Source organism: Felis catus, chromosome F1, assembly GCF_018350175.1.
Source record: "Felis catus isolate Fca126 chromosome F1, F.catus_Fca126_mat1.0, whole genome shotgun sequence".
Taxonomy (NCBI): Eukaryota; Metazoa; Chordata; class Mammalia; order Carnivora; family Felidae; genus Felis; species Felis catus.
Genome location: NC_058384.1, coordinates 22,713,583 through 22,740,714, shown reverse-complemented (window position 1 = coordinate 22,740,714; position 27,132 = coordinate 22,713,583). Strand labels below are relative to the sequence as shown.

The window sequence follows — 27,132 nt, the reverse complement described above, 5'->3', positions numbered from 1 at the left end:
AGAGACTGAAACTAGATCTAATAATCTACGCAGCTCTATGTATTCAAATAAAGTTCATGCTTTGCACTGAAGGATTCTCCATCCTTCCCTCTCTCCTCTGATTATCCTTCCATCCCTCAAGGCATTTCTCCAAATTATTCTGTTTGTCTAGGTACCAACATCTGGTATTCTATCTGTTCTAGGTACTGAGTACAGAGCTTAAGTACACTGATGAATAAAACACACCGTTCCCTGAAACCTTTCTGAGTTTTCCTTTTTGCTGAACTCCACATGTACTTTTAGTGAGTACAATGTCACTTAGGATTAAATTGCTCTCTAATTTTTTTCCTGTGAGTTATTTTTGAATTGCTAAGTAGATCAAAGGCTTGTTGAAGATTTTGCATTGATGTTCACAAAGAAAATGCATACCTGGACTGCTGAAGAGGCTCTGGAAAATGACAGGGGGTGCCTGTCCTAACTTTCAGGGTCATGGAAGGCTCATTGGAGAAGACATTTAAACTGAGTAGGGTGAGTGGGAGTAGTCAGGTGAAGAGTGGAAGTGGGGAGAGTGTGGCAAAATGTCAAGCCCTGTTTCATATTCAAGAAGTGGTATCTACAAAGAGAAGAGAAGGTATGGCATATCCAAAAAGTTGCACGGATGATTCAGAATCACCAAATATTAACTGCAAGAGGGTAGAAGTGAAAAGGAAGTATACCGTAAAAACATACAGGGGACAATACAAACATAGCTTAGGTGTCAAATTGTGCTATAGACACAAACTCCCATAACAAGTAAGAGTTTAAGAGTTGCTGGTTTTCCACCAACTTTACACAGCTAACAAAATGCCATGAGAGAGACCAGAAACCAGTGAGAGTCAGGGTGGTGTTCATAACAGACAGAAAATTTGGGGCTGATTTAGATAGCCAGAGAGGAGGGGGACAGCACTTCTGGCCAGAAGACAGCCCAAACAAAGGCCCAGGGGTTTGTAGTCATGTTTTAGGGACTGCCTAGTACAGGGATTTCTGCTTAATGGTAAATGACATACATATTTTCCTAATGATACATTGTCATGGCTGAAACAGGAACACAAAACCAGTGACTGCCCATTTAACTACCCATTTCCTAGAACACAAAATTATTTATTATGCCTGGAGGTCCATTTTCTTGAGTCACCGAATACATACATTTTCTTCACCTTTTTATTATTTTTCATGAATAATCATGTAGCACTGACATGATATATATATCCAAGTTTGTACCTATATAGACCGAGGACATTATACAAAGAACAGTGAGTTATTATTGAAATAACAATGATCTTATCTTCCTTTAAGTCATCATATCTATCTGGGTCTCAGAAATATTATCATCATGATCATTATTACTACTCTTAGGACTTCTTTTAGATACTATTTTTAAAGTTCTTTTTATGCTCACAACACTCTGGTAAGTGTTTTCCAAGTTGTAAGAGATGCAAAGCATTTCTATATGTCTAGCATCCCTTCCTTCTTCAGAAATGATTTCACTACTTGTGTGTGTGTGTGTGTGTGTGTGTGTGTGTGTGTGTGTGTGTGTGTGTGACAGAGAGAGAGAGTGTTTGGGGGATCAGCCATTATTCATTTTGACTTTATACAGTCCACTCTGTGCATCCACACCACTGCCCCTTTCTCCCTGTAGGCTTTGTGGTGGTGGTAGCCATGGCCTGGATGAGTCCACAGTGACTGGTGGGCACACATCCCAAGATGGACTGAGCCATGCCAGGGCTGAGACTCTCTCTGGAGTGTTTGGAAAAGAAGTGATCTCCTTTTGGTGGGGTCCTTGTGTGTAAGAACCATTGAAATCTGAAGCTGACCAGACCAACTGGCTACCATGAGATAAAGACCTACCTAACAGTGAAGTCAACACACAGGGAAGCAGAACCAAGAGGAGTGGGAGCAACAGCATCCTCAAGACATTAAATTCTGAAGCCAGCCATTTCTATAGGGAACATTCTTCTGGGCCTTTTGGTTATGTGGCCCAAGAAGTTCCTGCTTGTCCTTGTTAAGCTAATTTGATTTAGGCTTTTGTTCCTGGTCACTGAAGCAGGCCCAGAATTAAAAATACCAAACAAACTAAAAAGCTCCTGTTTTTAACCACCAATATTTCCAAGGATGTGTGCTGGTGAAATGCTGTGAATAAATTTAAAATAGAACCACTCTCCCCCTGCCCCCCTCCTCCCTTCTGCCAGAATTCTTCCAGGCCTGGCAGGTGGGATCAAGGGTTTGAGGCACTCTCTCAACCCAAACTCCAACCAATACAGGGTCCAGCCTCTTTTTGTTTGAAACTGGTGAGCAAACGTTTCCAACACCAGGTGAGAAGCCTGCTGGTACCAAAAATAGTTTCGCTTATTTCTATTCAGGGCTGAAATTGACGAAATGGCCCCCTCCGGTGGTTAGAGCAGCTGCTATGTTCTCCTTGAAGAAGCTTCCTTAGGTAGGAGACCTGAAATGAACCTAGTGGACTCAGAGTCTACGCTCTCCTAACACTTACCGTGTTTGTAAAAACTGTACAGACTAGAATGCAATGACAATGGTATGGCTAAGGTGGCATCACTCAAGAAATCCCGAGTTTGAATGATTTCTAAATACTAGGGTGGAGTTCCTTATATCCTGAGTGTTAATTTCACACTCCTTCACAAGGCAAAGCTCATCAAGCAAGTTTTCAGCAGCATACATGAAATAAAACAACCGTAACCCAGTAACTAGCTAACCTATGGTCAGTCCCTGTCCTGAAGAAGGGCGAGATTAAAATGAAGGTACTATATCAGAAGATCAAAAAATGTAGGCTCCTTCAAATCCCTGCACATTTGGCCTAAATGCTTCCTGGCTTGTTGTTCGATCAGCTGATGGCAAATGACAAGTTATAAATAATCAGACGACCAACATGCTTTGCACTAGAGAGAGATGACCTTTATGTTCACTGTACTTCTATTCTAGTGTTCTCCAGGGAAGCTACCTGGAATTAGAAGAGAATTTACCATGGATGTTAAAAATAACTCCCTTTCTTTTCTGTCTTAAATTTAATGGCACTTAGTGATCCTACAGTTGTTGAAATAATTTTTTAAAACTATTTTCAAAAATATTTTAACTTTCCATTTTGTTGCCAGATTGGCAGGGCCCAACTCCTATAAAATTATTTACTTAGTTTGAAAAGGCGAGTTTGTAGCTGTCACTGCAGTGCTGAGTTCTTGATCTTTTAATCCTGTTCTGGTTCTAAAATTCTGGTAGACATGTATTGTTAATGGGAGAGATACAACTCACACCAAATAGGTAGCATTAATCTTTCTGTTTTGGAAATGGTCCTCTGGCTTTGAGATACCGGATTCTCCTGGTATTTCTGTCTGCCCTCTGCTGGCCCTTTATCTTCAGCAAGCAGCTTAAACATTGCTCACCCCAGTGCCCTGTCCTTGGCTCTTTCCTCAATACACACCCTCCCCCTGGGCGATTCCATCCAACCTCATGGCTCTAGTGAACCATTTGTGTACTGTGATTTCCTAAATTAGCATTGCTATCAAAAATTTTGAGCTGAGTTCTGACCTCCAGACCTATCCATAAAACTGACTTCCAGACATCTACCTGAATGTCCCATAGAGACTCTAATAGAGTAAAACTGAGCATAGTATGTTTTCTCCTACAACCTAGCCCCAGTTTATTTCATGTTATCAAAACCTGGGAAACATACCAGAATCTTTCCTTTCCCCCTCTTTTTTCAACCAGCCCGTCTCTGTATGCTATATTAGCCACTCCTCTGATGTCTGTGGTATTTGTCTTCTTACTGTCCTCCATGATGTTGCCTTCATTAAGGCATTTGCCATCTCTTACCTGAGCTACTGCAAGAAATTCCACTTTGAACTCAACCTACATATTACAGCCAGAGTGACTTCTCCAAAATGCAAATCAAATCATGTTCCTCTCCTCTTGACACCCTTCAAGGGTTTCCATTTCATACATATACATTGAAATTCCTTGGCATATTATAAAAGACCCTTCACGTCTGGCTAATGAGTCTGTATTAGTTGTCTATTGCCACAATAATGCTGGGTAACAACCACAAAATCGCAGACATACTTAGGAAACATTTATTGCTCTCATTTATAGCGGTGGTCTGCTGGGTCACTTTCTTTGTCTTGGCTGGCCTTGGCTGGTCTAGGGTGTACTTAGCTGGAATAACTCAGGTAGCCTGGCTGTGGTCCCTGTGTCCCTCGTCCTCCAAGCAGGCTAGCCTGGGCATGATTTATGGGGATGACAGAGGTGCAAGAGACAGCACAAGCAGAAACATGCAAGGTTTCTTGAGGCCTAAACCCAGATTTGGCACACTATCATGTCTGCTGAATTCTATTTGGCAAAGAATGCAATAAGACTGGCCCAGATTCAGAGTTCAGAAAACAGATTCTGCATATTTAATGAGAGGAACTGAAGATGGGGGTGGGGAACTGGAGCCTTCACTCTTCATCTGAACTCTGAACTGAACTCTTCATCTTTGTCTTCACTATTCTACACCTCTATTCTGGCTGTACACATGGATGGCAGTCTCCTGACAATGTCCAGCTCTTTGTATTTCTGTTTTATTTAGCTCTGCTATACCATCTACCCAGGATCCCCCTCTTCCGGCCCCCAGGACTGGTCCCAGTACACACCAGCTTGTCTTTCATGATCTGGCTCTTTCCTGACCTAACTCCGCCTCTTTTGTGAACTCTGTGTAGCCCTTACTAAGACCTTAACTGTTTTTTTTGTCCTTAATTTTTTGCATGCTGTTTTTCCCCTAGAGATGACAAATCTATACAAAGCAGAGACCTTTCTTAATTACTTTTTTACCCTTACAGAGTAGCATAGTCCTTGTTAAATATTAAGCACTTCATAACTCTTGGGTTGTCTAGAAGTTTGGAAATGTGGCAGGTATTAGAAATGTGAGTTATAAAATCTATTCACTTGTGTTTGGATTCACTGAATTGCTTTTAAAAAAGTAGCTTATAAAGATGATTGGTTTGGGAAATAGTTTGGGGGTAAACATTTAAGAGAAAACTTTTTTGAGGGGACTAGTACATTTTTAACATGGAGAGGTGAACCTGAGAGGGCAGAGACGTTTCCAGCCCCTTTTCTCTTAAAACTCGCCCCAAATAGGGAAAATAAGAAAGAAAAACACTCATACCATTGTGATGAAATGAGATGACATTTATGACCCCAGGGATAGATAGTGATTGGAGCAATGACAAATAACTCATTATAGAGGAGGAAGGTGAACCTAAGTATCCAGAGTACATGTGTGTGTGTAAGCACATGAAAGTTATTATAGGAATTATGGGCTACAAGAGAGCATGGAAGGTAAAGGCTGGAAGATGAAGGGGAGATTGTTGAAAAGTCTGGACAAGGAGTATTAAGGAATCCTGGTTTCCTGTACTCACCCATCACTGTCAGATAGATGATCACGTATCCCTCACTCCCTCAGGAGAGGTTTGTTGTCTGGAGAAACTGAGCCAGAGAGGTTTAGGGCTTGGGGCCCAGCAGAAGAAGGGTGGAATACTAAGCTGAAAACAAGAGAGTGTTGATCTGCCTGAGGAATGGTGAGCCTCGGCCCCTTTCCCCCAGGACAGCTCCAGAGTGGCAGTCAGGCTCATTTTTCCTTAGGCTGAGGATCCTTCCCTGGAGAACCTAAACTTCTCCAGATACGGACATTTGGAGCCCATGAAGCACAACTGATTGAGTCCCCTACAACTCCCCCACACTCTACACCTCTCCAAGCCCCACTCATGCATATGGAGCTTCCAGTAAGTTGAACCTCGGGAAAGCCCAGAGTGGGACACCTAAGGAAGCACTGACTCTCCTCCTAATGTGCAATGTGCGCCTATTGCACTTGTGCAACTCGGAATGTATGTGCGCTGCCTTACATTTTGTGTCCCAGGCATTTTGCTTGCTTACTCCAAGCTCTGGCTTCCAGCCAGCTTTATAATGCCCCAATATTAAATATGCATAGACAATCAAGGATCGCCAGATATTTAAAGGAAGCTTCTAGGGGCGCCTGGGTGGCGCAGTCGGTTAAGCGTCCGACTTCAGCCAGGTCACGATCTCGCGGTCCATGAGTTCGAGCCCCGCGTCAGGCTCTGGGCTGATGGCTCAGAGCCTGGAGCCTGTTTCCGATTCTGTGTCTCCCTCTCTCTCTGCCCCTCCCCCGTTCAAGCTCTGTCTCTCTCTGTCCCAAAAATAAATAAACGTTGAAAAAAAAATTAAAAAAAATAAAAATAAAAATAAAGGAAGCTTCTAATATCCAAGAGAGACCCCACGATAAAGAAAAAAAAAAAACCCTCAGGAAATGGAGATAATGCAAGGAGAATGAAAAAACTTCAAGGGAACTATAATTTGAACATCCTTGCAGACAGAGAAAAGAAATGTTGCATTTTTTAAAGGAAAAGGAAGTGGCATAATGAATAAAGGAAAATGAAGAGAATATAAACTTGATCTTGGATATTAAAAATATGATGGCAAAATAAAAATTACAGGAAAAGTTGGGCGTGCCTGGGTGGCTCAGTCAGTTAAGCATCTGACTCTTGATTTTGGCTCAGGTGATGATCTCACAGTTTGTGAGTTTGAGCCCTGCACTGGGCTCTGCATTGATGCACAGCTTGGAGCCTGCCTGTGATTCTCTTTTTCTCCATCTCTCTCTGCCCCTTTCCCGCTCATTCTCTCTCTTTCTCTGTCTCTCAAATAAATAAACTTAAAAAAAATTACCGGGAAAAGTTGGTAGATAAAATTGAAACATATCCTGAAAAGGAGAACAAAAAGAAAGAAAGAAAAAAGGGACGATAGGAAAGAAATGATAAGAAAACCAGAGTCAATCTGGAATATTCAATATCTGATTAATAAGGGTTCCAAATAAGGAAAGGAAATTATCAAAAGTATAAGAAAATGTAAATGCTCAGGGTTTATCACTGAAGAGTTCTGATTCAGGAGGTCAGTAGGGTTGAATTAATGGATTAATTTTATACCTTTCCAGCTTCTTTGGAGCACACAGTATGAAATATAGACAAGGCAGAATTCCAGAACCGATGAACCATTATTGGAAGCTGTTTGATTTGAAATGTAGAGGTTGCTTGTGGGAAGAGGGTGTAAGGATGAGGATAACTGTGCTTTAAACTTATTCTGAAAGTGGAAAACGGCTACACGTTAGTGTTCAGTGATTACAGGAAGTGGAGACAATGCAGCCGCTAAATGAGTCCCTTAAATATTGACATGACTGATGCTAAACAAGTGTGACTTGTGTAGTAGGAAGTGGGAGAGAAAGCAAAAATAGACCAAAGCAAACATTTGCTCAAGATAAATGAAGAGAAATACATCCGCTCTGTGTTCCTCTTCCCCCTGTGAGAACATGGCCATGAGCTCCTGACAAGTTTTTTTTTTTTCCTCCTCGCGTTTCTATTGTTATGTCCATGGTTGTGATTTAGCACATTCTAACGACTTTTATTTGTGCCTGTCTGTCTGACTAAATGCTGGATAAATATTTGATGTTTACATTGTCACAACTCTTCAGGGATGACGCTTAGTGCTCTCCTTCATCAGAGACTAGAAAGATGTACTCAGCGGTAGAGTCTCATTAAGATTACCTTTGAAATGCAGTCTCGAGTGAGGGGTTCCATTCTAAAGGTTATGGAACTAGGTATAGATTACTACAGAGCTCATGGGAGAAATAGAGGCCATCGCTTAGATAATTTAAAAAGATAATTTTTCTGAAGTTTCCGATAATTGAGGCAAAAGTCAGTAAAGCCTGAAGTAGCTAGGTGATTGCTTAGTTCTCTACTGTGCCTTTTATGTGGGCAGCTGGGGAGTTTAAAAATTGCTGCAGAGAATTCTCAAAGGAATGGAGAGCACATAAAAGAAGTTTCTTTTGTCTCTTTTAATAAGTGAGGAAAATGTGCCATAACAATGAATTCACCCAAGCTATATGGAATGTTAGGTAAAAGATTTTTCTCTCTAAAGTAACATAATTTGTGATATCCCATCTCTACTGATTGAGGAAATATTTCTAGAGACATGTTAGGTAAAATTGGTGGAAACACATTGAGAAAGGTCCATTCTTATTGTTTTTGTCTATCTTCACCGTGCTAAATAGATGTATTTAGAATTAGATTGAATTTTTATTTTGTTTTATTTTTATTTTTTAATTTTTTAAATGTTTATTTTTGAGAGAGAGAGAGAGAGACAGAGAGTGAGTTAGGAGGGGCAGAGAGATGGAGACACAGAATTCGAAGTAGGCTCCAGGCTCTGAACTGTCAGCGTAAAGCCCAACGGGGGGCTTGAACTCATGACCCGTGCAATCATGACCTGAACCGAAGTCAGACACATAACTGGCGGAGCCACCCAGGAGCCCCTAGATTGAATTTTTAAGAAAATTAAAACTATAGGCGCTCACTCAATGAAATGATAAAAATTCATATTCTCTATTTGACTTTCTACTAATTTTTATTTAGACTACACTCTCCTTTAAGATTGTGTACCTAACAATGAACAATGTATTGGTGGTGTTGTTAATACTTCTTTGGAAATACACAGTGGTAAGCAGAAATATTCTGTAATAAATACTATCAGTAATAAATACATTCAGTAATAAATATATTGGAAATACTGTCCTAATATGAAATCATGAAACTTAAGCAAATTTTCAAGCCAGCAATTGCTGTAGTAAAGCAAAATATTACAGTTGACCCTTGAATAACAGGGGGTTAAGGGCGTGTAGTTGACCCCATGCAGTCAGAAATCCATGTATAACTTGTGTATAAATCCCTGAAACTTAACTACTAACAGAGGCAGTTGGTCAACATGTATTTTGTATGTTGTATGTATTATATACTACCTTCTTACAATAAAGTAAGCTAGAAAATATAAAATGTTATTAAGAAAATCTTAAGGAAGAGAAAATAGATTTACATTACTGTACTATATTTATCAGAATAAATCCACATGTAAATAGATGTGCACGGTTCAAACAGGTGTTGTTCAAGGGTTAACTGTAATTGCCTATGGCATAAAGTCACGAACCCTCGGTCATCTGAAAACTTCTTCAGGTAGGATTATTCAGCAGCCTCCTACATAGAGCTTGCACCAGAATATAAATCTGCAAGATACTTTCTCAAGAAGTTCTTGCTTTGAAAACAAATGCCAGCTGAACCCAAAATAGCATGGTAGTGAGATAATTGATTTGCTTTCTGGAACAAGCCCCTTTTCACAGACTCATTACAAATAGTTCGGGGGAATGGCAGGGGTCCTCGGACCACACTTTGAGTAGCACTAGACTCAAGGAAGAGGTAGTAATGACAGTGAACTAGTGGGGTCACCATTAGCCAATGCAGAGTTCTGAGCCTCCATGGAACTAGAATGAGTTCGGTTGCATCCTGTGTTTATCTGCTTAACTTACGGCATCATTATCTATTGCATAAACCAAAGTGCCTACTCTAAAGAAGCTCAATATTTCCCACATAAGGTGAGAGAAATGGTTCTGAAATAGAGAATCCTGGCTTACATCCTGGCACTTTCTGGAACTGTGGTATGAAAAGAAAAAGCAGGCTTATGTTTGAATTATGGGAGCTTTGGTAATTAGGAGGGACTGGGGAAGGAGTGCCGTAGTGAGGTGAGTAGCATAGGCCTGAAAACTAGACCATTTTGGTTTGAGTGATAAAAGGGCTGTACTTAGAGGGCTGTTGTGAACAATGGAAGTACTTAGCACAGCCTGGCACACAGTGCTCCGTAGATGGCACCTCTATTATTAGGTTCAGCTTTACAAGGAAGCAGATACATATGTGAAGTCATTGGATGTTAACTGGAAGAGTATCTATTCACAATACATGAAATGCCATCTTAAATTATAGTTTCTTCACGTCTTAAATCCTGTATAGTCTTCCAAAAGCCAATTTTAAAATGCAGATACTCTGATATCTTCTTATCTTTGGCTAGCATAACTAGAGGTCAGTCTAGTTTTCTATTATGTCATTTGCAAATTTTCAAAATAATCATTTCATTCATAACTGTCAAAGAAGTATCTATATTTCTGAAAAAGACACATCTGAGCGAAGCTCATTAGGAATTAGCTTATGTCACAGTGTTTCCCATATTATGTATGTTTCATTTTGTCATAGTGTCTATGACATATGCTGTTTCAAAAACGAAGAAAAAAATCATACCAAATAAAGTTGGGATACACACATCCAAAGGTTCATGAAGCACATCAATGTTTTAAAGGCCTGAAACAGTTTTACAGAGGAGAAAACTTTGTTTATCCTAGCGTTACCCAAACCAGTTTGATCAGAGACAACTTTTGTTAGGGAGCATCTATGCATATGCCATGGATGACGGCATAATTGAAAGACCACATGTTGCTTAAGCGATTAGTTCCCAAACTTAATAGTTAACTGAGAAATTCAGACTCTTTCGGAATAACACATAGATTAGGTACTTGGAACAAGAGGATAGGAAGAGAGGATCTTACAAGTGGAGGCACAGGAATGATTGTGAACTCTGTCCTGCATGGAAAGAACAGAGCAGAGAGACCTTCCACCTAGTTCCAGTGTATTTATATATGAGCCACTGAGGCCATATGAGCCTCTATACGCTTCACCTAGTTAGACCTCAGTTTTCCCTCTATCATTTGGGGGGGTAAGGCAAGATACTTTTTAGGGTGTCATCTAGATCAGTTCTCCTAGACTTCAGTTTAATTTTGTTTTGGAAAAAATGCATGCAGGATGTTTCTTCATTGATTGAAATACTGGTGGTGTGAATTTGTTTTACCTGCTTAGAGGTTTTAATTTTCTTTCAAGGATTCTAGACTGCTCCAGAGGTCAATAAAAATGTTTGACAGAAAGCATTTCAGTAAGTTTTTGTACTTTGAAAATCGTTACTTGTTATAGCTCAAAGTCTCCATCCAGATATGACATATTAAATAAAAAATTGAGTTAATATTAAGTTTTTAAAAAAATGATGGGGGTTATTTTAGTGGCTAGATCAACTCATGATTTCATTGCTTCATCTTTTATGTCCACTCAGCTTAATGACAAATTGAATGAATCTTTAAACAATGGAAGAACTAGGAGATGCCTCATGCTCAGTGGCTAACTGGAATAATTCCATAAACCAGCAATTGTATTTCACTAATGTGTTCACTGTTGACTCAGGTTATCATAGTCTTAGGGTGGGATTAATGTATTTTCACAAAACCAGGCCTGCATGTCAGGTGGTCAACTTTTGTTATGAGATGAGCTGGAGAGGATTCAGAAGCTTTGTGGACTTAATAGCCATAAAGTGAGTTGGCTGACAAAGGTAGAGAATAAAAAGAGAGATCTAGATCTCTAAAAAGAGATTACTAGCCTCTGTATAATAGCTATGCATATCACTGGGTTTTTAGAAGTAGCAGGTGGTCATGAGTCACTGTTTTTAAACTTGCTCAATTTTCTGTTGCATAAGGAAGGTATTTTGGTAAAATACATGGTTATATTGCAAAATAATTATTCATCCATTATAGCAATTCCAATGATACTGCCTTCTTTGGACATAAAACCTATATCAATATTGCTTATAGCCAAATTGAACACTGATTACTACAACAATTATTTTTGCACTCAACAACTTGGGTTTTCCCCTCCTTTTAATTCCTGTAGGAGAAAAATACTTTCTGTCAAATCAAAGATTTTTTTTTATTATTCTTATGACAGCATGATTATACAGAACATGAAGTGTCTTCTTTTACCAAGTAGGAAGTACTTTGAACTTGTTGGATAATGACATGTCAGTAGTTATTTTTGATGAACTCCTCAAGAACACTAAATAGATTTGAATTAAAATTCTTTACTAATTTTCATTTAATATTCATTCTTTAGAACTGCAGTCAGCCTGGAGAAACAAAATCTTCACTCTAATAATCTTTCATCTTTCTTTTTTTTTTTTTTAATTTTTATTTTCAACATTTTTTATTTATCTTTGGGACAGAGAGAGACAGAGCATGAACAGGGGAGGGGCAGAGAGAGAGGGAGACGCAGAATCGGAAACAGGCTCCAGGCTCTGAGCCATCAGCCCAGAGCCTGACGCGGGGCGCGAACTCACGGACCGCGAGATCGTGACCTGGCTGAAGTCGGACGCTTAACCGACTGCGCCACCCAGGCGCCCCAAATCTTTCATCTTTCTAATTTAATTGATATATGTCTGTTATCTTCAAATCTCCAAGGGGATAACCATACCTGACCTTAGACAAAGGACACTGGGATTTGATACCTTGATGGTAGCATTTAGAGGAGGTGGTGATTTTATTTTTAATTTTTTTTTAATGTTTATTTATTTTTGACAGAGAGAGAGAGACAGAGCGTGAGCGGGGGAAGGGCAGAGAGAGAGGGAGACACAGAATCCGAAGCAGGTTCCAGGCTCCGAGCTGTCAGCACAGAGCCCGATGCAGGGCTCAAACTCACAGACTGCGAGATCATGACCTGAGCCGAAATCAGACGCTCAACCAACTGAGCCACCCAGGTGCCCCAAGAAGGTGGTGCTTATTATTCAGTGCTAACATGTGTATAGCTCACAGAGAATTCATTTCTCTATGATCTTCTAGAAATACTGCTTAATTTAGCAAAACTCATTTTTCCAATTGTACCTCTTTTTTTTGCTACATGTTAAATTGTATTTGGACTTTTATGACTAAATAAGACAAGGATTTCAAATAATGACTAAATAAGACACGTGGCAAGGAGGTAAGTGATAAGCACACTTTTTTAGAAAATGAAGCACACATTTTTCATTAAATGAAAATAAAGGAGTTTAAAAAAGGAAAATCAAACTAGCTAAGATGAAGAAATAAGGTCTGAGGAAGCTCTAAGGTCTAAGACACAAAGGAAATCTCCATCTTTAAAAAAAATGCCAAAGACTTGCTTTTATGTAAGCTTTTGAATTAAGAATAGAGTCCAAATGCAATGCAAAAACAAAAAAAAATCCGTTTGGAAATGTTTGAGGAAATACGTGGAGACATAGCCTTCAATTTTCATAGTAGTTTGGAATTTTAATACAAAACATGTATTCTTAAATGTGCAGTTTGGAGCAGGAGAATGTGCAGAGGATTAAAATTTTCTATAGCACAGCCTTGGACCACGGGGAATAGAAGACCTGTATTTTGCCATTTCTCCACCCCTGAGTTTTGTCACCATGTACAAATCGTGTCATCTGAGTGGCCTTAACTTCCCCTCAGCTGCAAAGTGTCAGGAGTGTAATGACTATTTCATTGATCTTTAAGGCCATTTTCACCCTATTATTTAAAAACTTTATGATTTCTATGGCTAGTTTTTTCTTTTAGACACTATTTTTCTGATCATAGCTCATTTGAGATCTAATATTTTAGCACTTAACATATGGTGTCCTTTCAATTGTCTGAAGAAATATAGAAAGGCTTACTGCACCTTTAGGAAGGCTCATTTTTAATATCCTCAACATTTGAGGAATTGAATATTACCAGACACAGGCTAGATCTTGCACTAAGCCTTTGTAACATTTTGCCATTTGGAAAGTTTTATCATTGAAGCCTTTTTGTGTGGGTTTCAGGAAATGGGGTTAAAATCCTTGGAGAATAACAGAACCACAAAGGGGTAAAATAACTTCAAACCATCACCATCAATCCTGACAAACACCTTATACTTCCAGAAATTTCTCACAAACTGCCTCACAGACCCAGGCCTTGATCTCATCATCATTCCAGGAAAAAACAAATGCAACGTGCATGTTTGAAATAAGTTTGCGACTTAATCACGACTCCTTAGATAGTGCTTACGTTAGGGAAGCTCAAGTGTGAAAAACAAAGAGGATTTCCTTTGATTTGACAGGACAAATCAGTTTATAGAGTAAATCCATTGATGAGGAAGAGAAAACAAGCCTCCTTGACCCTGGCTGAACTTCCTCATGCTATTCCCCCCAGCAGTGAGGAGAATCTAGCTGACAGATTCCCAGCAACACAGCCAATGACAGTGGCAGCCGTTCCAGGAGCCCAGTGGAAGTGGCTCCGGGAAGGACCACGTGCACACACCCACGTTGGCAAGGCAATGAGTGGGAAGACAATACGTGCTGCAAAGCATCAAGTGGCCTTGCTGTCCCTGTAGGCTTCTTCCTCTATTACATAATATCCTATCAAGGCTTCAACAGGAACGCAAATAGCATTTATTCAGTTGTGAACTGTAAGCCACTTGGGTACTTTCTGCACTGGTAACATGGAAGGAGGGCTAGTGAATTTCAGCTATGGCCATGATACAGATGCCAGGATTACATAGCCAAATGAAAATCACAAACAATGAGTGTTTCTGCATCAAGTCTTTTGCTGTGACTTCCTCCAAACTATCCAACTTGATTGCTCAGCTTCACCCCCTTTCTCTTCATTGCTTTATAAGATTCAAAACTCTCTTTATGTTCAGGGAGAGTCAGAAAAGACAGGAGGCAGAAAAAGGTCCTAGAAAGAAGAAAAGGAGCTAGATTATCTCTAAACTGGACAGCTGGGACAGAAGTTTACAAGAATTATTTGTTTAAAAAAGTACTCTTTATGAGTCAGACTAATTTAAATCAATTTTAAAAGCAGGACAGTCATATTCATTAAGTTACTCAACAAATATTTATTAACTGCTCCAGTGCTTGCTACAGCCTGAAGAGGAACTTGCATCTAAGACCCCTTCTCTCTCATTTCTGAACAAGTTCAACACCTCACTGGCCTTCCCTTTGGGTTCAGCGACCACAAGGAACCCTACCCTTCAAACCTCCCCACCCCATATGCTGTTACCTCTGCACATCTTCCGAGGCTACTGTCCTGAACTTCCCTGGCTCTTATTGTTTCACAGACTCTTTGCTTCTGACCCTGGTTTGGGTCTCATTCTTATCTTCTACCGTTTCCTTAAAGTTGACGACTAGGTTAGCAACCCATGAAATACATTCTCCTTAAAACTTTGGTAATCAGGTGATGAGGCTAGGAGAAAGGGAGAGTCCAAAAGAAAGTTCAAGCCAGGTTTCTGGTGCCAGCTGGAAGGGTCTGGTGTCAGACAGTATGGATGTGTCTGCCATACTGGAGAACATTGAAACTCAGGAATAGGTAGGTATTTCACTTGGTTGAATAAAATCTTTCTTTGTAGATAATGAACTCACTACTGTAAATACATTCTCCTCAAAAACCTCTGAATTAGAGGGCACCTGGGTGGCTTAGTCGGTTGAACGTCTGACTTTGGCTCAGGTCATGATCTCATGGTCCATGGGTTTGAGCCCTGAGTCGGGCTGTGTGCTGACAGCTCAGAGTCTGGAGCCTGTTTTGGATTCTGTATCCCTCTTGCTCTGCCCCTCCCCTATTCATGCTCTCTCTCTCTCTCTCAAAAATAAATAAACATTAAAAATAAATAAAAACAACCTCTGAGTTTTTCCTCTCTGCAACATTCTGCTGCTTGCACTTGTAAAGGATCTGCTCCACCGTAAACATCAAAGCACTCAGGCTGCCATGGACTGAATTGTGTTCCCACAACTCACATGTTGAAGCCCTAATTCCCAACGTGATGGTAGTTGGAGATGGGAGCTTTGGGAGATAAATGGGTTTAGATGAGGTCAGAGGATGGGGCCCATGATGGAATTAGTGCCCGTATGAAAAGACAACATAGAGAGCTTGCTTTCACTCTCTCCACCTGCACACACTGGGGAGAGGCCTGTGAAGATACAGTGAGAAGGTGGACATTTGCCATCCAGGGAGAAAGCTCTTACCAGACATCAACCCTGCTGTACTTTGATCTTGGACTTCTGGTCTCCAGAACTGGGAGAAATAAATTCCTGTTGCTTAAGCTACCCCATCTATCATATTTTGTTGTGGCAGCTCGAGTTGACTAAGACACTGACACAGAACTTGGCACACATTAGGCACTGAATGTATATTTACTGAATAAATGGATGAGTGCTTGGTAGTCACCTTGACTTTTTCTACCCTTTTCTTGGGTCCTGAGCCATAGATTCAGTTGCCTTCTACTCTCACCCTATAACAACCAGCTCACCCCCAGACTCTTTCACATCCTCCAGCTTTGGAATCTCAGCTGAACTGGAGCCCTGGTTTCCACTTACCTGGGAGAGGAATTTAGACCACTGCACTCTCAATAGTTTACCATTCATCTGGCACATAAATGGAACATTCCTGATGATTGCTTTGACTTGGTTCTTTTAGACAGCTTAATATTCCCCATATACCAAAACTCTCTCAGGTAAATGGCATCCCCTGACCCACCAATGTATGTGGCAATCTTTCTAGACCCTCTTCCTTTTACTAACCTGTTCTTAATTCTGTCCTCTCCTTCCTACATCTTAGCTTTGTCTTCCAGGTACTATTTTAACCTGATCCCTTGATTCTAGGGCTAATTTCTGATCTCTGAGTCCTGATTTATGGCTCCCTCTTGTGGATATTGGTTTGCCCCATCAGTCTTACCTAGCCTGAATTGGCTGTGATCCATCCCATTGGGAAGGGAGGTTGGGTTCCAATAATAAGATTAAGAATATACTGTAATAGAAATATGACTGAGGATTATAAGAGATGTTAGGAATATCTAAATCTGCCTGGGGAAGTCAGGTTAGGCTGTACAGAATTGTGAATTGTGAGGGAAAGTGGGACTTTCTCAGGCAGACAAGAGGAAAAACTAGATCATAGGCACAGTGCACTTTGGTAATCAGGTGGATGAGACTAGCAGAAAGGGAGAGTCCAAAAGAGGGTTCAAACCACGTTTCTGGTGTCAGCAACTGGGTGCTGTCTCCCATACTAGAGAACATTGAAAGTGAGGAATAGGTAGGAATTTCACTTGGTTTAATAAAATTGTTCTTTACAGATAATGAAACTTACTACTATAAGTTACTATGCTTAAATATTTTAAACACATACTTGAATATTTTCAAATATTATTTATATTCAGATGCTTGGTCAAAATAGTATTTTGGCTATTAGTAAAGGAGTTTCTCCAAAATCTTTTGTCAAGATATAATTTTTAGCTTCAGTATATTCTTAGAATAATAAATATAAGTATGTACATTCCTCTATAACATAGACTTTTAATATATGACACTGCCTCATTACTCCAAACCAATGAGATTCATTCACTTGTTCATTCAAATAAAATGTGGTCAGTTTCTTTAGGTGCATGCCCTGTGTGATCCCATGATGGTGAAGATCATGAGAGTTGGCCCTACTTAGTACTGGTGTATTAGAGAATTTGCAGTAGTGATCCTGGTTTCTGTTTTGTAACATTTTGTTTGTTACAAGAGCATTGTTAATAGTTCTTTCAAAGTATATTTCATCTTGGAATTGATGGAGTTAATTGTATTAAGGATATCTTTGGCTGTCAGACTGTGCCATCACTGAGCAAGATTATCACAGGTTTTGAAATATTTTTTAATGTTTATTCATTTTGAGAAAGACAGAGAGCATGAGCAGGGGAGGGGCAGAGAGTGAGAAAGAGAGAATCCCAAGCCAGCTCCATGCTGTCAGCACTGATGCCTAACCAACTGGGCCACCTAGGTGCCCCAGGTTTTGAAACGTTGACATATGTCAAGCACTTAACAAAGTTAAGTACAAAGATATAATAGAAGAGTAAAGTGAGTTAGTTAAATGTATACTCTTTGAAAGTACTCTATTTCATGTGAATTTTTCTTAGCAGATGATGTAGTTTTACTCCAAATGAGGCAAGTAATCTCTCTAGAAGAGAGGAATATCTCAAAATTAGAGTGTATTATCCATCTTACCTTATCATGACATTGATTTTATTATTTGTACTTAATTTGGAATTGGGAGAAGTTGGGTGTCAGAGATTCGTATCACTCACTACTTATTGAAACCTGTAGGACTTAGCAAATTTCATATTATTAGTAGGATAAATAATTTGCCTATGTATTTTGTCTTTTAATTATTTTAGGAAGAAAATAAACCTCAGAGGAAAAGCCAAAGTTGTTTTTATTTTCAGCTAACTTAATTTTTATTAAGGAGAGCTAGCTACCATTTCCTTTTATTTTTAACTTTTAAAGTTTATTTATTTTTTAGAGAGGGAGACAGAGAGACAGAGCACAATGGGGGAGAGGCAGAGAGAGAGGGAGACACAGAATCCGAAGCAGGCTCCAGGCTCTGAGCTATCAGCACAGAGCACGATGTGGGGCTTGAACCCGCAAACTGTGATATCATGACCTAAGCCTAAATCTGATGCTTAACTGAGCCACCCAGGCACACCATCTTTTTTTTTTTTTTGACAATTAAAAAAAAACTACCATTAAAAATATTTTTTAATGCTTGTTTATTTTTGAGAGAGAGAGAGAGAGAGAGATCTCTGAGTGCAAGTGAGGGAGGGACAGAGAGAGAAGGAGACACAGAATCTGAAGCAGGCTCCAGGCTCTGAGCCATCAGCACAGAGCTTGATGCGGGGCTTGAGCCCATGAACCACGAGATGATGACCTGAACTAAAGTCGGACACTTAACCGACTGAGCCACCCAGGTGCCCCTAATGGCTACCATTTTAAATGACAAGGAATTTTATTTGCTCATCAAAACAGTACATAAAGCAAATGAACAGAGATGCTAGGTGCTGCTACAGGGATACTAACTTTGTTTGTTAGCCTCAACTAGATACTGAAGGGACCAACAATGAGAAAATAACTAAGTGTGTGTGTGTGTGTGTGTGTGTGTGTGTGTGTGTGTGTGCGCGCGCACGCGCGCGCACGCACATGTGCACGGGCACCCCTGCATCTTCCCCCAGTCTTTCATGGATACTCCAAGGAAGGAAGACAATTGTTAATAGGGAGTTTATGGTCCCCAGCACAGGATCTTTTACACATAGGAGGACTCAGTAAATACGTGTTGAGTGAATAAGATTGCATTTGCCAGATAATTTTCTATAGTACAGGAAACAAGTTTCTGTTCCCTTAAAACCAATGCCACCTTCGTTAAAATCTGATTATTATAGTCTTGGCTTTTCATTTGCAGAGATGATGCCTAGTGTCTATTTTTCTGCCAGGCATTATAGCTGGAGCTGATGAAAGAATGGTTAGAAAGACACAGACGATCCCTGCCTTCAAGTGGCTAACAGTCTCATGGGAATGATACATGAAGTGACAGTCATGAAATGCTGTGAAGATAAGGCGAGCCAAATGGCTATGAGAGCAAGAGCAGCCCTTGGCTTTCAGGAAGTAGAGTTGGGATTGGAGTCCCAGGGAAGACTTGTAGGGGGCAGGAAGCCCAATACATCTTTACTTTGGTTTCTTCCTTTTTTTAAACTTCGTATGATAGAAATTTTCAAGCATATACAAACGTAGAGGGATGATTCAACAATTATTTACAAAAGACAGTTTTGTTTCATCTGCACTCTCCTCACTACCCCCAACCCCTCAATGGACTATTTTGAATCTAATTCCAGACCTTATGTTATTGTGTCTGTAAATATTTTAGTGTGTTATCTCTAAAGGATAAAGACTCTTGTTTTATTTAAAAACCATGACTATAATAGTATTATCTCACCTAAAAATCAATAATAATTTCTTAATATTTCCAAATATCCAGTCAGATTCAAATTTCAGGTGTCTTGTGATTTTTTTTAAAGATTCAAACAAAGTCCACACACCACATTTTGTTGATATCGGAGGATGTTTTGAATGGCATGAGGATCACCCAAGGGAATATGCAACCCATGTAGGTAGCAGCTTTTTGTGTGGTTTGTTCATTGCTTTGTTGTTGTTGTTGTTCACTATTTTAGTCACTCAGTACCTAGAATGGTACTTAACACATAATAGGTGCTCAACAAATACTTGGTGGATAGGTGGATGAATGGGATATGAATGTGTTTCAAGATGAGGGAGCAAAAGTGAGTGTGAAGGTCTGAAGATCTATGAGATCACAATGTGTGTGTGTGTGTTTCACCAAGTGATCCTCTGACACCAGCTGGGTGTCCTACAATTCAACTCAGTTCTGCCACTATCTACCCGGAGATAGCATCAGATCCCATAGGCTAAGGACTTAGTCCCAAAGACTGCCTCATCACTTTAGACATCAGTGACAAAGTCAGGTTGTTACCTGTGCTTCTAACCAACTGGCTAAAGATCGGAGGCTCCTATAAGCCCTCTTAGGGTTTGATTAATATGCTAAAGTGGCTCCCAGAACTCAGAGAAACATTCTACTTACTAGACCACCGGTTTATAATAAAAGGATACACATGAGGAACAGCCAAATGGAAGAGATGCCTCACATGGGGCTAGGTAGGTGGGAAAGCATGCAGAACTTCTGTAATCTCTAAGCAAGCAACTCTCCCCACATCTCCAAGTGATCACCAACCCAGAAGCTTCTGACATCCATCCTTTCGGATTTTTATGGAGGCATCGTTACATAGGCACGACTGATTAAATCATTGGCCGTTGGTGATTGGCTCAACCTTTAGCTCCTCTCCTCTCCTCAAAGGAGGAACTGAAAATTCCAACCTCCTGTTCACAGGGTTGGTTCCCCTGGGAACCAGCCCCAATCCTTAGGGTAATAAAAGTCATCTCATTAACATAATATGAGACATCTTTTCCTCTCTCAACATTTAAGAAACTTTAATGGCTTTAGGAGCTTTGTCCTAGGAATGCAAGAAAGACCAAGTATATATTTCTTATTATAAGGCACAGTATTACAGCAGTACATTTTGGGATTGATCCATTTCATATGTGGCTGGAGTATAGATTTTGGTTGATGGCAGGAGATGTGACTGAACCAAGGTAGGGGCCAGAACATGCAGTGCTAAGCACAGTGATTAGGAACTTTTAGAGGACTTTCAGGAGTCAAGTTGACATGATCAGGTCCTCATCTTGGAAAGGGTGACTTCCAATTATGCCTGAGGGACTAATAGATCCCTGGCAGATGGTGCCACATTCAAAAAAATATCAATCATGCAATGAAAGTTAATTAAAGAGAAACTAAATGCTTATTGCAGTGTTATCCCCATAGTTTCTCGACCTTTTGGCTAAGATCAAGTGTATTGCAATGTCCCCCAAAAAGTTCTGGAAGAGATCTCATCCTTAGCATAGTGAAAGTCTTCAGATTTTTGCCCTAAGTCTCTCTCCTGGTAAAATCTGTCCCATGAACTTGGTTCACTCAGGCTGTCTTGAATCCTTCACCTTTTATCTGTTCCTCATCTGTTTTGCTTTCCTGTCCTCTACTATAAATCCAGATAGGCTTCCCAGTTTTCTTGAGCCTAGCAGGCCAGCTAGAAGTCCCCTTAGCAATATGGGAGACAGTTCTATAGGGACATCCATTCTCCATCACTCTTATAGGACACAGACTTCTCTAGGTCCTGCAGTATGTGAATGACAGTGACATTCTGACTAATGCTTTTTCCCCAAAAGAGTGAAAATCCTAATTATTACACTTGAAATCAGTCTCTCTCTTTTTCCATCAGAACACAACTCTGCCACATACTTGAAAATTCCATCATCACTGCCTTGACAATGTGTACAGTTAATTGGAATGTCACTGCTCAAGTCTCAGAATCTTGCCTGGGTGCCTCCGCATGTGGTAAGCAGCGCCCTGGGGCTCCTTTGTGAACACAGGAGGATGATGCTAGGTGGGAGGGGAGCCAGGCTGGGGAGATGTCAAGCAGAAAGCCACGAGGAGAGTCCCAAGACACCTGTTTCTGGCAGAATTCAGATGTTAGAAATGCATAAAAATGTATCTTCTTGGGATTAAACTTGATTTCTGGGACTGGATTGTTTGGGATGAAAGTTACAGAAGTTTGTGGTAAAATAGTGATTACATATCTTGGGCCAGTCACTTTATATTTGTGTATTTTGTAGTCTACTAATTTGTATTATTGTATTGAAACCTTAATACTTATTTAAAAATATTATTTAAGCAGTGTGGGCTTCTTGAAATCTTTATAGACCAATTATGAGGGTTTTTTTTTCTTTTTCTTTTCTAAGCAGCTGCCACCATACTATCTTTGCTTTTATTGGATTCTTTGAAAAGCCTATTTAGAAACTACTTATTTTGAAAAACCTCTGGGAGAACTCTCATACTAAAAAATTCTTAATATTGCTATGAAAGACACCAAAAATGTGAAAATATCCCCTGATGAACGGCTACAAGGAGGGTTTCATTAGATTTAGAATTAGTGCGAACTTGAATTGCTTCAGTATGATATATTACCAAAACAATCTTTTTGCAACTCATTGAAATTTAAAGGATCATTCTCAAAGGAGTGTTAAAGGAAACAGATGGGCCAAGTACTAAATTTGGAGTTTAAAAAAACTTGTACATTTCAATAAAATAAATAAAAGCATGAGTTTCATGCTTGCCTTTCACTACCAGAAGGTCCTTTTAACACTTTAAAAGGATATCAGTGTTCAAACGATTAGCAATTGCTTCTCAAGTTTATGTTAATCCATGACACAGTTCATAAAGAAAGAATAAGATGTGAAACAGACCAGTCATAAGCCTCGTGGCATGCTTCGCAATGCTGATAATAAAGTAGAAATTCTAAGAATTGATAAACTGTTAGACCGCTGCTGATTTCAGCTGTCACCTGGCCTCTCCCACAGTTTCACAGATGACAAAAAGGAACTTGAACACAGTTGGTGGCAAAGTGGACACTAGAACATCACCTCTGCCCTCTCTAGAAGCAGTGTTTTTCTTTTTTATGTTGTGCCTCCACACGCTTTTCTTTGCTTTGGAAACGACTACTCAAAATATATACTGATTTGTTAGTTTTCAAAGAGTAACATCAGGAAGGGACTTGCAGGACATGTAAAGAAACTTCTATTTTATCCTAAAGGTGATGAGGAGTTATGGATGACATTGGTATTGTAGAATTTTCTCTCTTCCAAACCTCACTGTTCTTTACTTAGGTAACTTATGTCATCTCTCAATCTCTACATCTCCTCATTTTGATATTATCTCATAGTATAAATTATAGAATTGCTAATAATATCATGTGGAAGTTGGTTCAGAGGTTCCTACATTTAGATTTTAGACATACTTGTAGCATATGTGTATACTTATGGCTTTGAAGTCCTTTCTTCCACTAAAAAGGAAATAAATTTCAGAATGGTATATGGCTTCTGGCAAGAATACCATTTCAGCCGTGTTTTTTCTGCAAGGATCTTTTTTTCTGGGTCTGGTATGAATTATTCCTAACACTGGATTTATTTTTATAGAAAGCTCAATTTATCTTAGAAACTACCATTAACAGCAGTGAAAGCTAAGGCCAAATATTGGTGCACTCTATTTTCCCAACTTTCAGAACAATTCTGTATAAGCCATTGAATACTCTAATGTTGTTACTGAAAGCAATAAGATGATGAATTGTGGTCTAACAGATACTGGACTTTGGACTTTTTAAAAAATATATTATTTTTAAATAATCTCTACACCCAAGATGGGGCTCAAACTCATGACCCTGAGATCAAGAGTTATGTGTTCCTCCAACTGAGCCAGCTAGGTGCCCCGATACTGAATTTTCTTGGGGTAACCAAAAGATTTGACACAGACCTTGTAAGTTAACAATAGATTATATCAGCCTCCTTCCTTTTTTTTTTTTTAATCTCTGAATTGTGTTCAAGTCAGCAAGCCCTAAGGAAAGTCAATCTGATTAATTAATCCTCAACCACTCATTTTCATTGATCAAATAATAAAAGTCTGAAAACTCCTAGAACTACCAATAATAAAACAAGCACAGTGCTGAGAATTTTATATATACTGTTCAACAACATAGAAATATATACACTCTATTCAATGTACAGCATGAAGGGAGGCTTCTATGGCAAGTATCAAACACATGCATTCAGCATCATAGGGGAGTCAAAGCTGAAGGATTCTCAACCTGGGGTATTGTTGGCTCAATTCTTTGCTGTGTGGGAGGGCCACTAAAGGCAAGGTGTGTAGCATCTCTGGCCCTTGAACACCAAGTGCCTGTAGCACCCACCAGTCAACAATGTGCCCTCCCCACCTACATTTTCAAATGCCTACTAGAAGGGTGTTCCATCCATGTGGAGATGAGATGATAACCATCCTCCCTTTACTCCAACCTCTCTCTAAAAATAATTTCAGAGGAAAATCTAAACCTTTTCGTTTGAGGCAAAATTCCTGACCAATCTACTTGATTGACCTAATAAATAAAGCTGTTTAGGCCACTGCATGGGTGTGAAAAGCTGAGGTTCCTTCCCGCTAACTTGGGACACAGTAGAGCCTCCATATAGGGCTGTAATGCAGCTGCCATAGAACAGTAGTTGCTAAACCCCAGTGTACTGGGAATCACTTGGAGTGTTTTTGACAAGGTAGATTTTGATTTAGTAGGTTTGAGCCAGGGTTCAGGACCTGCATTTTGCAGAACCACTCCAGATAAATGTGATTTGTGTTGCTACCTATGCAACCTTTCAATATACATTCCCTTAGAAGATTTAAACTCCAGGAAAATTCTTTCAGACCAATTGGTAGCAGAACTTCCTTTAATAACAGTGTGCAGGATATGGAAAAGGTTCAGTATAAGTTGAGAGCAATATTAGAGGAAGAGAAAAGCAGTGGTCTTGTCTTAGGAATGTCTTTGCTCAGAGGGTCAGGGCTTGGACCTATCTGAAAGAAGAGGAAATAAACAGCCTGGCCCCTAGGAATGGCCACAGTTTATGATATTTCTGTACCTTCCCCAGAGAGGAGCCATGTAGAAAAATATGGGAATGACTTCAGCACAAAAATGGATGGGAATGGAGAAGTGGTGGCTTCCTGAGCTGCGATGGACAGGAAGTCCATGTTCACAGACACATCTCTCTGCCTTTACTGGGATCACTTCCAAAAATGAAAGGTATGGTAAGAAAATGTGGGCTGGAATTTATCCTCATTCTTGGTTGATACTCTGTGCAGGTAGGGTATTGTGTAAAACCAATTTGAAATGGTAACCCATTTTCTGTAATGACCTGCCATAGCTCCTCATTTATAGGGTTGGCCCCAGCAAACTTGAGGAAGGAGGTGAAGTTTCTCTTTAGTGTCCTATCCCCTCTTTGTCCACTCTGCTTCAACACTCTTTCCTCTTCTGTCATCTCCTAAAGCCTACTAAGAAAGCCCTTCAGCCCTATTTTTCCAAAAGCCCATTCTCAACTAATTTGGTATCTATTCCTTACTGGGGGCTTAACCAGAATACAAATTAAATTTTTCCTCTTGGAGGCCTTTATTGCAAGGAGTCCCTGAAAAATTATAAGCCTTTGCCACACTGAAGATGAAATGCAAATGGTGAGTTCAAGCACCTAGGTGAAGAGTTTGGGGCAGTCTACATTCAAGAACTCTGAAACAAAACAAAATGTCACTCATAAAGCTGGTCATGTAAAAGTATGAGTTAGAACTTCATCCAAGACATGTCACAGTATCAGAGGGGACTTAGAATGATCATGTGGTCCGTCTGTAGGCTTTCAGCCCATCTCTACTTGGACTTCGTGGAGAAATGGCGTTCTTTTTTCTTCTTTGAACAAATTTCCACTAAAGAAAGTTGCAGTGAATAACTAAACTATTTTATTACCACAAAGCCCAATCTGCCATCTATTCTTTCTTACTTGGATTGTAACAGTAGTGCCCCAAACTGCACTGACTCTTGCCACTACTCCTCCTTTTCCACTGAGTCCCCCTCCTCAGCCCCATCACTGCACACTTGGTAACCTGTTTGGCACACTGAAGTCCAAGTGACCTTCTACAAATGCTAATTAGATTTTGGTAATTCCTGGGGCACCTGGGTGGCTCAGTCGGTTAAGCATCCAACTCTTGATTTCGGCTTAGGCCATGACCTCATGGTCCATGAGTTTGAGCCCTGCATCAGGTCCTGTGCTGACAATGGGATTATCCCTCCCTCTCTCTCTCTCTCTTTCTTTCTCTCTCTCTCTCTCTCTCTCTCTCTCTCCTTTCTGCCTTTCCCCTGCTCACTCTCTCTTTCTCAAAATAAACAAATACACTTAAAAAAAAGATTATGCCAATTCCTCGATTAAAACTATTTTGTGGCTTCCCACTCTTCGTAGGATGAAGAACTACTTGCCTGGCCACAAAGCCCTTCACAGTTCTCCTCCTTGCTCTCACCTCCAGCCTCCTCAGTCTCCTTTCATACCTTCAGATGTGCCATCATGCTCCTGTTACTTTGTGACTTTGCACAGACTGTGATAGCTCCTGTAGGCTTTCTTCCGTGCTGCCCCAATCACCATATTGTTTAGACCCTATTTTTGGTCCATTGCACCAGTCATATCACTGCTTCTCTTTTTTATGTATTTGTGTGCTTATTTGATTAATGTCTGTTTTCCCAACTAGTCTACAACTTCTGTGAGGTGAGGACTTGGGTGTCTTTTACTCATAAGTATATTCCAAGTGTCATAGAGAGAGGCCAGACCATAGTAAGTTCGCTATGAATATATGCCTAATAAATGCATGAACGGTTCCTTTTATTTAACTTTGGTTTGAGCTCATTTTTAGTCATTGAAAGCAGTGGGGAACTTCCGGCCACTTCCCTATAGCTCTTCCTTTGCTTTTTTTTTTTTTTAATTTTTTTTAACGTTTATTTATTTTTGAGACAGAGAGAGACAGAGCATGAATGGGGGAGGGGCAGAGAGAGAGGGAGACACAGACTCTGAAACAGGCTCCAGGCTCCGAGCGGTCAGCACAGAGCCAGACGCGGGGCTCGAACTCACGGACCGCGAGATCGTGACCTGAACCGAAGTCGGCCGCTTAACCGACTGAGCCACCCAGGCGACCCTCTTCCTTTGCTTTTGGATGTGATACCCTATCACTTTGGTGGAAGGGCACAGATGCCTCATTAACATGGAAACTGGGCAGTATAAATTAATTTTAATGTCACTAGATTAGTTTATTAACATATGTTGTTAATTTTCTTCAATTTTTAAACTTTCCCCTTGTGCTCAGACTCTGATTTGGTAACTGGAGAGGGTTAACTTCATTACATAGGAGTTTACAGCCCCTAGAATTTTTCCATATTAGAAAAAAATTTTTTTTCTTTCTTTCTTTCTTTCTTTCTTTCTTTCTTTCTTTCTTTCTTTCTTTCTTTCTTTCTTTCTTTTTCTTTCTTTTTCTTTCTTTCTTTTTCTTTTTCTTCTCTCTCCTCCCTTTCCTTCTTCCTT

General features: G+C 39.9%; 1 protein-coding gene across 1 annotated transcript in view; it reads left to right on the top strand.

Moving 5' to 3' along the window:
• The window catches only part of LOC109495616 (proline-rich receptor-like protein kinase PERK2), a 315,475-nt gene that overhangs the window by 286,509 nt on the left and 1,834 nt on the right, over positions 1–27,132 (top strand). The window contains exons 7-8 of the mRNA XM_023247452.2: positions 21,435–21,550; positions 24,676–24,827. The gene's annotated coding sequence lies outside the window, so the exon portion shown is untranslated. The remainder of the gene's footprint in view (positions 1–21,434; positions 21,551–24,675; positions 24,828–27,132) is intronic.